The sequence below is a fragment of the Accipiter gentilis genome, chromosome 9 (assembly GCF_929443795.1).
Source record: "Accipiter gentilis chromosome 9, bAccGen1.1, whole genome shotgun sequence".
Taxonomy (NCBI): Eukaryota; Metazoa; Chordata; class Aves; order Accipitriformes; family Accipitridae; genus Astur; species Astur gentilis.
Genome location: NC_064888.1, coordinates 9,431,854 through 9,444,432, shown reverse-complemented (window position 1 = coordinate 9,444,432; position 12,579 = coordinate 9,431,854). Strand labels below are relative to the sequence as shown.

Below are 12,579 nucleotides of genomic sequence, written 5' to 3'. Positions count from 1 at the left end.
AAAAGAAGACAGGATACTATGATTACCACTAACCCTGCCTTAGGAACATCCACGACAAGTCGGTTAAACAAAAGCGTATGTATTAAAGCTCTAATTTCCTACGCTCACCAAGTAGGGAAAAGTTTTGCTCTTTTTTCATTCCTCTTTTCTGAGAGCTGCAAAAGAGCTGGGCTGGGTACAGCCTGCTGCTTCTGCCCCAGAGGTCCTCAACAACTGTAAGGAACAGAAGGGGCTCTCTAACTTCATCCTCCTGCTAGTCTTTTTGGAGGCACGTCCTTCTTCGTAACCAGCTCCTCTTGTATCCGGTTTTCTACATGCATTTGCACTCAGTACCGATTGCAAATTTCATTCATGTAATGCAGAGACCCATTAATAATTTAAGATTAAAAAGGAACCCAAGGGCAGGAATATTCCATTTTTGCTCATGCAATAGATGTTACTTTGCTAGTACGTCAACTCAAGTTATCTTTGTGCATGCTACGTTAATTCAGTAAATTGCTTTTCAAACACAGTGCATTCAGAAAGTGCCTGGAGAATGTGTATGAGAGGAAAGTTTAATTTTTATGGTGAACGTGCTAGATCAATATCCAGAAAGAGAAATACGGGCAGATTTTAGTTTTGTCCATCGAATTTTCAAAGAGAGGGGGCAGCCAGAATAAATCGTATAAAGCCGCCCCCTGCACAAACAAGGAAAAGTCGTATCAGGTGTGGTGCTCCCAGCACACTATTTACACCGTGTTCAACCACAGAAATAATAAATACGTCTAACGGTATCTAACAGCCCAATAGCGTTGCAGCGGGACCGCCCGCACACCCAAGGGAGCTGTAAGCATTTTTAGCCTTACCGGGGAAGGGAACGGGACACCAGGTCGGGCCAGGCAGGTGCCGGGTCTCCCCCAGGGGCGGAAGCCAGACGCCGCGGCCGCGCTCAGCAGCCCGGAGGAGCCGGGAGCTCCTGTCAGGATCTGCCCTCGAAGAAGGGCGGCGGCGGCCGGCGCCCCCCCGGCAACAACACCGCCCCGAGCCCCGCGGTGCCTCAGCCGCCCGCCGCTCCTTCCTCCGCCGCAGCTTCCCTCTCCCTTCGGGTCCAGCGGAGCTTGCCACGGCGTCCGGCTCCGGCCCCGCTGGGTCACCCGCGTCCCGACGCGCCCGGCCCGGCGAGCGCCCTGGAGAGACTCGGGCAGCGCCTGACAGCGGCGCCTGCCTCCCTGCCTCCCTCCCCGCCTGACATCCGCCCGCCCGCCCGCCCACCCCGCGGGAGCGCGACCGGGGCCGCGCGTCTCACCTGAGCGCGGAGCAGGACCCGCTGCGGGGGGACAGACAGGGTAGAACTGCCAGCGGCCGGCGCCGCCCGCAGCGCTCTGCCCGGCGCGGCCCGCCTCCTCAGCGGTGCGGTGCGGTGCGGTGCGGCCCGGCCCGCCCTGCCCGGCCCGGCCAGCGGGGAGCGGAGCGGCCGGCACGCCCAAGCCAACCAACCAGCCCGCCCCGGGGCGGGCTGCGCCGGGCCGTCACGTGAGCGCGCTCGAGCACGCGGTGCCGTTACGGCCGTTGCAGCCGTTACAGCCGCGCGTGGCGGGAAAGGCGGGGGGGGGGGGAGGGAAGGGGCGGGGCGGGGCTGCTTTCTGTGGTGCCGCGCGCTGCCGCTCAGGTGAGGTGCGACGGCTCCGGCGGCCCCGGCGGCCCCGGCGCGGGTGTTGCCGTGGCCCCCGCGGGGCTCTTCGCCTCCTCGCCCGCCGCCCTTCCTGCTCCTCGGGAGAAATCGTTTCCAGGGATTGAGGGGCTGCCGAGGCAGGAAATCCTGCGGGGGGAGCGGCCGTGCTGGCGGGGCCGGGCTCGGACGTCCCCGCCGTGGGGAGGTCCCCTGTCCCCCGCTTCGGCAGGACGAGCGAGGACACCCGCGCTCTGTGTAAGCGCACGCGTAATGAAAAGTTGAATCGGATTGCGGGACCGGGGTCTGTGCATTTCTTTGGAGTGGGTGTGCTTCTGCGTTTAACATTTTTGTCTGCTGAGTAAACTACACTGCACTGTTCACCTCAGTTTCCCCATAAAGAATATTCATGCCGAATCGTAGCTAAAAAGCAGCATTAAGTCCGTTTTCCTGCCAGGATGCTTCCCATTTACACTGTCCTCAGGGTGTCTGACCTCTGTATCAATGAAAGACTAAAAGGACTCTTTAAAGAGAACAACGGTGGGAAGTCGTAAGTAAGCCAGCGCCGTATGGTATTTAAAAGAGTTGTAGAGCATATTGCTGAAATGCTTAGGCAAACTTTGGGGAATGGCTCAGTAGCCTGGTATTAAAGGAAGTCCCTTCTTACTCCCATGTTTTGGACTTGATTTTCTGCCCTAGGTCTTTCTGTTTGTGGGTTCAGGAGTTTGGAGGACTGTGGAGACCAGGTACTCAGCCTTTGCGTGGTTGTCAGTGCTTCATGTCACTCAGCAGTGACATTTAATGTTGGTTATGGAGGGTTTCTGACAACATAGCTTTTCTAGGCTAACGAAAAAGTGATACAGGGCCTAAAGACAGCAGGAGCTGGCAGTATGGCAGGTAGAGACAGGCTAGGCTTGCTGTCAAAATGCTCTCCTATTTGAACAGCAGAGATCAAGCATCCTGTTTAGAACTAATGAATCTAGCCCCCAGGTCACGAAAACCAGAACAAAAGAGGGGGTCCTTGAATTTGCTTTCTTCTTTTGATGATTTTTTCATGTGGTTTCCTGCAGATTCACGAAGACCTGAAATTTACCTGCTGTATACTGCATCAGTACTGCTGTATACATGCATACTGTATCAATACAGTGTTGTATCAATATGCTGAACTGTGCAGCAGAGTGAATTAGCCTGTGTGGAACTCAATGCTGTTGTGGATAGACTGCCTTCAGCACATAAATCATCGCTTTAGAGTGATGTCAAGCACCAGCATACCCTGTGCTTTAACTTTGTAATAGAAGTGTGGGAGGATAATCACAGGATTCCAGGAGCTGTGCCTTTAAAGTAAATGACACTTGGTATTGTAAGCCCCTTATTAAGGGAACAAAAAGAAAAAAGTGTTAACAACTTGGCTAAATTTTAGGATTTTGAATAAATCCTGAAAAAGAATGACCTTTGTTGCATGTGTGGTACCAAGGGCAAAGAAAGATTGCTGGGCCATAGTTACTCCCTAGGAATGGAGGGATTATTTTGTTTGGGAAGAGTTTATTCAAAGTTCTGGTAGCTTGTATTTAGAGTCCCAGTGAGGAAGCCTCCACAGTGCTTCCACAGCATTTGCATGCAGAAGCATATAGTTGTGCAATTTCAATTGGTACAAACAGTCTAAATTCCTGTAACCTGTGCTGGAAACACACTTTTGGAAACAAATATCATTTGCAAGGCGATTGGAGCAGGCAGCTGATCTCCCAAGGTTATCATCTGCATCTGTTCAGAAGATGGCCTCAAACCTTGTGTTAGCCCTGCTAACTAAACCCACATGAGATAAAAGTCAACCCATGCAACAGGTTATATAGTTTGCTTTAAATCAGCTGTGTTTTGTGATCACTGAATGAGTTGCTTCTATTTCATATATTTGCTTTAGCACTTCAAATTGAATTTAGGTTGTGTGAAAGGTTCTTGACTAACAGTTTTGGTAACTGGGATTAAACCCATGTTTAATCCCAGACTGGGTCCAGCACAAGGAATCTTCTTAATGCTACCAGGGAGGAAACTTTGCTAGGCTCAAGATAGTCCCATTCACTTGCTTTCTCATGCCAGCAAAGGCAGGATTTCCTGTTTCTTCACTGCCCTGTAGTTACTGGGTCTAGGATATTTTTGTTACATTAGAACTATGCCTTGGATATGAAGGCTGCGTGTTTAATTCAGAAAACAGCAAGTATTTAGTAAGTCATCTGCTTTTTAAAGTATGATTATTCTGTTTCAGCCTTAAATTAGTGTATTGGTTTTGTTTGGCAAGGTTTTGGTAGCGGGGGGGGGGGGGGGGGGGGGGTTACAGGGGTGGCTTCTGTAAGAAACTGCTGGAAGCTTCCCCTGTGTTCGAGAGAGAGTGAGCCCATATTAGCCAGCTCTGAGACGGACCCGCCGCCGGCCAAGGCCAAGCCAATCAGTGATAGTGGTAACGCCTCTGTGATAACATTTTTAAGAAGGAAAAAAGTTGGGTAGCAGTATGGAAAGCTAATGGTCTTTACAGCACACTTGCCCTCTTTTCACCAACTGTCATTTATTGTCTTTATTGATTTTTTGCAAACAAATTCATTTGTGTTTTTAAGATGCAGCTTCTTTTTGTGCAAAATTGCAGGTGTTGAAGCTATAAGCAGAGATGGAGGGTGTGATATTATCCTTCAAAGTGCACATGGAATAGATAAGGAGAGGCTGTGTAAGTTCTAGGCTTCCAGGAATGGATGCCAAAGCATTTTACTAAATTTGCTGTTAAGAATAATTGTTGGCTGACAGTTGTGTAACTTTTATGACAACATATCTTGAACCCAGCCATAAGACAGACTGATACCAGTCATGATGTCAAGATTGTGATTACATGGCTCCCTATTCACAGAGGATACCGTGGTACAAAAATATTTATGGTTGGGAGTCTTTTCATTGTTGCACTATTGTAGATGAGCTGCAGTTACATTATTCTGACTATAGTAGCTCCAGATGACTCATGTCTTCCATTATATGTCTGAGTTCTTAAAGGACAATAGATTTGGGAGAGGTTTTTGTCCTGCAGAAAAGTGATACAAAATCTGTTCTGTGATGGTTGGTGCATTTGTGCTCTTCAGCACCCACTAAGCATACAGGATGGAGCTAGACTGCCTGAACTTTCTGGAAGTCCTAACACCTTTTTTCAAACAGTGCCTCGAAACATTAGGTCTCACTGACAGTTAGTAGAGCATAGGCCTTTGTGCCATGGTGGTATAGAGAGTGTTCGTGCACTCAGTTCTGCTAACTGAGCTGTGGTGACAAGGGAGGTCATATGGGAGGTGGCAATGAGCAGGTGTCTGGCCTTTCCAGATAGGCCTGGAAGCCAATGGCTCATTTTGCTACAATTTATTGAGATGTTTTTAATATTTTACCCTCTATAGTCACAAATAGATGCTTTTAATATTTCACTCTCTATTGTTTTAGGATTATGGCTATGGTAACTCTAGCCCTTTACTGCCATGTCAGACAGGAACAGGCTTCAGATAGTGGCATTCCATCACTGAATATACTCTGACTCCGCCCCTAGCCTCCAGCAGGCTGTAGCCAGCTGTGGCTTACATTCTTATTCCCTGTCATTTGGTGTTAGAGCAGGTGGAACTCCTGTTCTCCACATCTCTGCATGGCAAAGATTGTACTGGCCTTGCGGCAGCTTCTTTGTCCCAGGAGACTTCAGAATCACAGTGATTTAACTGCTGAGGGCTTTCAGAGCCTTTCTTAGAAGGCCTTATTATGGCTTTAAGCTGTAATACAACAAATCATTCCAGAGTACTGAAAGGTTTTAGTTCTTTCTTACAAAGTTTTGGCAAGCCAACACCTAAAACATGATACATAGTTCAGTGGGAGTTGTGAGCAGAGCAACAGCTGAATAAAACTTCAGAAGGCATGCTATAACCCTTTGCTGAAGGTTTACATCGTCTTTATAGGCGATTATAAAAATAATATTCTAAACACTGAAGGAATCACCACTGTGAATCCCTTTGTGTTCATACTAGACAAATCTTCTACATAAGACTGGCTGAGGTTTATCTGGGTAAAGATACTAGCTTGAAAACTACATGAGAGAGAAAGGATTTCACCAGTAGTTTGTTCTAACAGTGAAATATTTTAGCCTGGGCAGAAACACTAGTTAGGTTGTGGCAATGCCAAATATATAACATACAAAAGTCATGTAGAGGGAATCCATTCCTAGTTTTGGCAAACCTGCATAAATCTCCCATCGCTTTGGGGCTCAGAAATAGCAGGAGTGGAATGACAGCAGAATTCCTGAGGTCTAGTGGTTCTAACAAATACATTTTTGTTAACTCTGCTTTGATGGACAGTTTCTGTTCATCCAGCATCACTCAAAATGGTGTCCTCATACAGCTCCTTCTTTTTAAATAAAAAAGCTTGTAACCAGGCTGGACAAATCTATGAAGAATATACTCCAAAGAACAGTAGTGCTATGGAAGGAGGATAAAGACAAACCTTTTCCCTCTTTAATTTCTGCAGTTTCATTAAACATAGTCAGGGAATACATTTAGCCACACCCAACTAGTCTTTTGGAAAGTACAAAATTCAGCAAGGAAAGCTTATATGACTTTATAATTAAACAAAATTGATCCAGGCAAAAAGGGGTCCTAAAGTAATATAGAATGTTAAACTGTCTGAAACTTATCTATCCTTGTGTTCAGATGTAAAATGGAGACAGAGCAAGAACTGACCAAAAATTCCTATCCTATTCTTTTTCTACATTGTAACTACAGAGCTCAGGGAGGGATTTGCTATGGGGAAGGAGAAGGGACTAAGTCCCTCCATTTGTGTGGGGCTGTGTGCTCCTGTAACATTTGGTAGAAGGATTGTGTCCATATAGTCTTCTTCTGCCTAGCCTGAGTTGCAGAATTTAATCCCCGCTTGAAACCAAGGTGGATTGCAACAATGCATAGTGTGTGCAGTTGTTTACTCTGCCAGTACAGGGGATTTGCACCAATGTAGCTGCATTCCTAGCAAATCCTCTGTTATAACAAGTGAAGGCCTGTGATACCACCTAGAATTAGTCCTCAGCAACCTTGCACCATAACCTTTCACCACGCAGTGAATGTGGAATGCTACCAAAGTAGAGCAGCACAGTTTTTTACTCTGCTTTGGAAAGCATAAGTGATCGGAGGTAACAGAGAGCAGGACCATTGTGATTTAAATGCTGTTTAGCTGAACATGTACGTTGGATTAATCAAATTACTTGTTTGCCAGCACAAATTCTTTTGGTGACCATCAGTTTCCAAGAAAAAGATACAATCTTATCTCCCTTCCTTTGTTTAGCACAATTCAAATATCAAATTGTTTTGTGTGCCTTCCTTCACTTCTGATTTTGAAGTGTGGGACCAGTGAGGAAGATGAGAATGAGCACACTACTTTGAACCCTTATCATCTATGGCCAAACTCCTCTTGTGTAGTATGTGTGGGAGTCACTTGTAAGCATTACTCTCGCATAAGCATAATTTTTGTAGTGACTGCATACGTCAGTTCAAATGCTGGTTGCTGTAAAAGAACTCTGGAGCACATATTGGAGCTGCCATGCTTGCTCCCTCCCACCCCCCATTTATCCTATCTGTAAGCTAGAACAAGCAGTTAAGGATATGAACGATGATTTCATTTCTGTCCTCACAAATAACATTCACAGTACCAAAGGACTTTGGCCAAAACAAGCCAGTATGTATAATTACAGGAAAAACAGTGCCTTCTGATATCTCAGATTACGGTATGCATGCAAAAATGGATACACACGTATCTAAATGGCAACACTGGCAATTTTGATAGTTCTCAAGTTGGTACAATATGTTGCTGTAATTATGTTTAGTTGTTGAATGTTTGAACCTCATGTAAACATCCTTTTCCAGACCTTGTAATAGGCTACCATCCGTAAAAGGAAATTTAACTATAAATAGTATTTTTTCATGCTGTTTAATCTACTTACTGTCTGTTTTCACTTCTTTGTTCTGTCTCCCATTTATCAGCTAAAATAAAATGTATGTGTTTATATAAAATTTTTCAACAAAAGTTTTTTGCTTTTAAAAAGGCCCAAAACAAAACCTTAGGTTTATGTACTACTTTCTGCCATGGGCTGTAAGCATTGGTGTTGTCTCAGAAGCCAAAGCCAACACAGCACAAAGCCATCTCTGAGAAGGCATCTCAGAGGACCTGAGTGTTGGGTAGGCTTTCTCCTTTGCTGCTTGTGCAGTTGGAATCCCTAATTTTCCATTAGCTTATGAGACCCTAACAGAAGCCTTTGGTTGAGAAATCACCTTGCAGTGTTTCACCAGGCTATGACCAGTGGAGACCAGAATTTTCTCACTGTAAATAAGAGGCGTCTGCTACAATGGCAGCTTCAGTAAACAGTCTCTGTGTCTGGATTCAGATTTTGACCTCACTGTTCTAGCAAGATGTTGGATCAGATGAATGCCTCTAAATGGTCTGGATTTTAATTGATTGTGGAACTGGAGAGCAAAGGAGGATCAAGAAAGAGTTATGATTCTTGTGTTACCTCTGCATTTGAAGATTGTGGTATACTGCATGAGAAAACTTTCTCTCTGCATTTTCCAACAAGAGAGACATTGAAAAGATGCCAGATATATTTAAATGAACCCATTAAAAATATTTGAAAACATGGAGAGACATAAAAGGAAAACTGAGTATTTCAGATTTTCAGATTTACATTTTAATGGAAATAATTAAGTAAATAATGCCAAACTAGTACTTCATCTGCAGAGCGCTTCACTTGGGCTGGAGGTCTATAGGTTTTGATAGCCATAGAAAGGTTGTTTTCTGAATACATAACTAGCTTCTGTAAACATTGCATACTGTACTCGTAGATTAAAAAAAAAAAAAAAAAAGCATGAAGACATTTTTAGTACAGATAGAAAATTGTGGCAAAGTCCTGTATTTTGTTACCAAGTACTTACTCTTTTCAGACTGAGTGCATATGCCACTCAACTCAAGAAAGTTTTCCAATGTCTGTAATGAGATCAATCACTGTCAAAACCCCATCAGTGTTTCTAGAGATTGATTACTACTCTGTTAGAACTCTCAGGAAACATGAATGTTTGAAGAATCAGTTTGAAATATTCCAGGAAAATTCAGATGCTTTGAAATCTGAGAAAGATACAGACCAGTTGCTGCAGGCAATGTTGTTACTTGTTATTTGACTACCAGCTCTTAAGCAGGTCACTGAACTTTGAACAGTTCGTAGAGTTAATATACATGATCGTAAGTACTTAATATTTTGATTCAGGCATTACAATTACAACTATTGATAATACTTTTTGTCCATTACATGCTTAAAACATATACTAATCATTCAAAGAACTTTTGAATATTATATTTGTATTTCTATATAGTTCAGAAACTATGAACTATTTTGGTTTTCTTTTAAGGATTCTATAAATTTAGTGATAAATTACTGAAGTATTTTTGCCCCTTCGATTACAGTCTATTATGAAGAACACCACCTTTAATTTCTCTGTTCCTTGTCCCATAGACCTCCAAGCACATGGGTTGCCATTTGACTGACATACACAGTTTAGAAATTTTTCCTAATGTCTCACCAACCTGAGTTTTGAAAACTTCTCGACAACTTTGGAAAAAAATTCTTGACAGTATTTCCATGTTCTGAAAATGTGGGACAACATTTATGATGTGACTTACTATTTATACCCTGGAACTTGTCAGTGGTTGGGGTTAACACAGTCCACTAGCACTAAAAGGGTCAATGGATGCTTGCATTTCTCAACACAAGTATGCACCATTTTATTCAGTTGGGACTGTATACATAGCTGCTAGCCAATACACAGAAGATATAGGGGAAACTGAAGAATTAAATCCAGCCACAAATACTGAAATAGCAAAATAATCATAGACTCATAGAATAGTTTGGGTTGGAAGGGACCTTTAAAGGTCATCTAGTCCAACCCCCACCCCTGTAATGAGCAGGGGCATCTTCAAACAGATCAGGTTGCCCAGAGCTCCATCCAACCTGACCTTGAATGTTTCTAGGGATGGGGTACCTACCACCTCTCTGGGCAACCTGTTCCAGTGTTTCACCACCCTCATCCTAAAAAAATTATTTCTTATATCTAGTCTAAATCTACCCTCTTTTAGTTTAAAACCATTACCCCTCTTCCTATCACTACAGCCCCTATTAAAAAAACTGTCCCCATCTTTCTTATAAGCCCCCTGAAAGTATTGAAAGGCCACAATAAGGTCTCCCCGGAGCCTTCTCTTCTCTGGGCTGAACAACCCCAACTCTCTCAGCCTTAGAAAGGCTATAGAAATTTTTCTTCCTTTCCACCCCAAATCTATTTTGGCTTTTTGAAAGGTAACATGGCAGTCTGTCCTGTCATCTGTTTCATCTGTTCTATCACATCACTTGTACTGTTACATATCGTGGCTCCCAAGAACAGAAAATACAGTGGAAAAACTTGACAAAATCCATAGTTAGAAGCCAGGGTTTTAAATTTTGGGTTTGTTTTTGGTTTTTGGGTTTTTTTTGAAAATATATGACTTTTTCTTTTCCTAGGCTGAAGTTGGTCTCTGAGGTAAAAAAAAGGTGTAGCCTCAGTGACATGATTGGCTTTCTAAATTATTTGGCAAGGGCATTTGTATTTTGGTATTAATCTGGGCCATTAGAAAGAGAACTAAGAAGTAGTTTGAGATTGGCCACTGTAAAATTGATTAATGAAGCACATGCATTCATCTGAAAACATTTTAGTTCTTAGGCTGAGCTATCAAGCAATCTTGTTAATTATTCATTGATAATTGATCCTGCTGGGAATTAAAAGCAAAGAGCACTGCTAACTGGATAGTGAGAATAATATGGATTCCTATCTACTTTTTAGTGGCAGAATGAGGCAATGAAAGTGAAAAATCCCATGGCACAAATTGGTGGAAATCTGAGAAAATCTGCAGCATGGAGATTTTTTTGTCTGGAATGAGTATCATCTTTGATAAACTTAATGTCTTCAGTAGTTGCTGTATCACATGCCTGGAGAACAGAGCTGTAGTTATTGCAACTAGGAGGCTACCAGGGAAGAAAGTAAGTGAGCATTTTGGTGGATCTGCCAGGGCACCTTGTCTAGTTTATGTCTCTTGAATTAGAAATAGTTCTGCAAGTGGTAGAACTGAGGAAGATCCAATTACACGTTTGCATCTTCTGGGGATCTAATAGTGTCTGCACAATGACCAAAATTTTCCCCACATCTGGGATATTCATTAGCTGAAATTGGCTAGATATTAGGATGTGACTGGGTGTGTGCATATAAAGTGTCATGCCATAAGAGTGAGTGTTTTTTAAGGGATTCTTTTCTTACGAGCCTGGTTTTCTGTAAAATATGCTGTGTCTTACTTCTCTGCTGTGTGATGGATTGGAGCTTCTGAGCTAAAGTCCTTTTTTTTTTTTTCTTTTTTTTTTTTTTTCTTTTGTCCCCTGGTATAATGCAGCAGCAGCAGCCTGGCAAGTAGTTTAAGTATCAATAAGGGCATTGCCATAGGACCAAATTGCCATTAGCTCAAATGCTGTCTTGGGCCAATATGGTAACATTGCTTTTGGTTCTGGGGCAGCATAAGCTTCCTGGTTACGTGTGGTGCTGATCTGCTGTCCGTGTTCTGTGGGAATAACTGGCCCATTCTTAGGGCCTTTAGTTATGCTGATGCACAATTACAGGCAATTTTCTCAGCCCTAACAGATTTAGCAGGACAGCTTCCTTAAGGAAACATTTACCTATATGAATAAATGAAATACATTGGGTTTGTAAGAATTCATATCCAGACTTCACAAATGAGGTGTGACAAAGTCACTGTGGGTTGAAGGTAAAATAAGGTGTATCATAAACAAGGACTTTGCTGTTTAGCAATGCCTGCATATATGAAACATTTCAGTTCAGTTCATTTTAAGCCCTGTACTTACTTTGCTGCCCCACTGTTCGCTTTTTCCCTACCTGCAGATCATGGGGTGACTGTTTGAAGAAGATCATGTGTCTTTGAGTGTGTGGGTGAATGGAAGGTTAAACATTTTGACTGGTGTTCAGGTGACTCTTGTGCAGTCAATCCCAGTGATATGATACTTACTCAAAAGAGTTGACAGTTATGGGGAGAAGAAAAGGGAGGAGGAAGGTGGAGGGGAGGCTCTTGAATATGTCTTCCAATGCTGCATTATAAAGAAGACCTGGGCTTTGATTCTTGGCTGCAGCTGGTTCCTTAACAGGTATGAGGATGTGCTGCGTGCTCGCCCAAGTGTTCAGGAACGCAAGGGAAAGGCCTGGAACCCAGAACCTCTCTGTTCACATTCTTCCTGAGGTGGCAGGCAGAGGGGAAGAGCTAGGACCTCGGCTGTATCCTATAAAATAATGACTGTTTCCTTGCATGGTCATAGAAATACCAGATATATTTGCTTTATGCATTTTGTACTCTTTTGCTTTGCAACAGAGTTTAACAAGAAAGAAAATCTGGTCCTTTTTCTGCAGTAAGATGCTGAAATGTGTCAAAGATTTTGATGTTCATAAGTACATGAGATATCCAATGTTTAGATAGTCCAAAGATTATGATAAGGGTGATTTAGAGATTCTTTTAGCATGGAGCTCAGGATTTAACGGGCCAGTTCTAGCAATGGTATCCACACAGGTATCATTGTACAGTAGCTAAAAGAAATTAGTTTAAACCTTAAGCTGAGAGGCAGACAATCTCTTTGCATTCTTTTCCAGTTCCTGTTTCAGTGAAGTACTCTCAGCATATTGGTAGCCACTTAATGGTTTGCACAAAGTTAATATTTTTGCCATTATGATTGGAAATATTTTTTTTATTTTGTATATGATGCTCCTGAGAAGCACTGAGTCACGTGCACTTCTAATTACTGGTTCATCCACAAT

The 12,579-nt window shown here is 43.2% G+C and overlaps 1 protein-coding gene and 1 long non-coding RNA gene across 9 annotated transcripts in view; one reads left to right on the top strand and one right to left on the bottom strand.

The window, feature by feature from the left end:
• Positions 1-1,426, bottom strand: part of RHOBTB1 (Rho related BTB domain containing 1) — a 55,203-nt gene extending 53,777 nt beyond the window's left edge. The window contains exon 1 of one of the 2 annotated variants that reach the window (XM_049810885.1): positions 1,286-1,426. The gene's annotated coding sequence lies outside the window, so the exon portion shown is untranslated. Of the gene's footprint in view, positions 1-845; positions 875-1,285 lie in introns of those variants that run through there. The other variant, XM_049810886.1, reaches the window with a different exon arrangement.
• A 2,367-nt stretch (positions 1,427-3,793) lies between these two features.
• The window catches only part of LOC126042732 (uncharacterized), a 40,157-nt gene continuing 31,371 nt past the window's right edge, over positions 3,794-12,579 (top strand). For all 7 annotated transcript variants that reach the window (XR_007507281.1, XR_007507280.1, XR_007507276.1 and 4 more), the window contains exon 1: positions 3,794-3,867. This is a non-coding gene — a long non-coding RNA (uncharacterized LOC126042732). The remainder of the gene's footprint in view (positions 3,868-12,579) is intronic.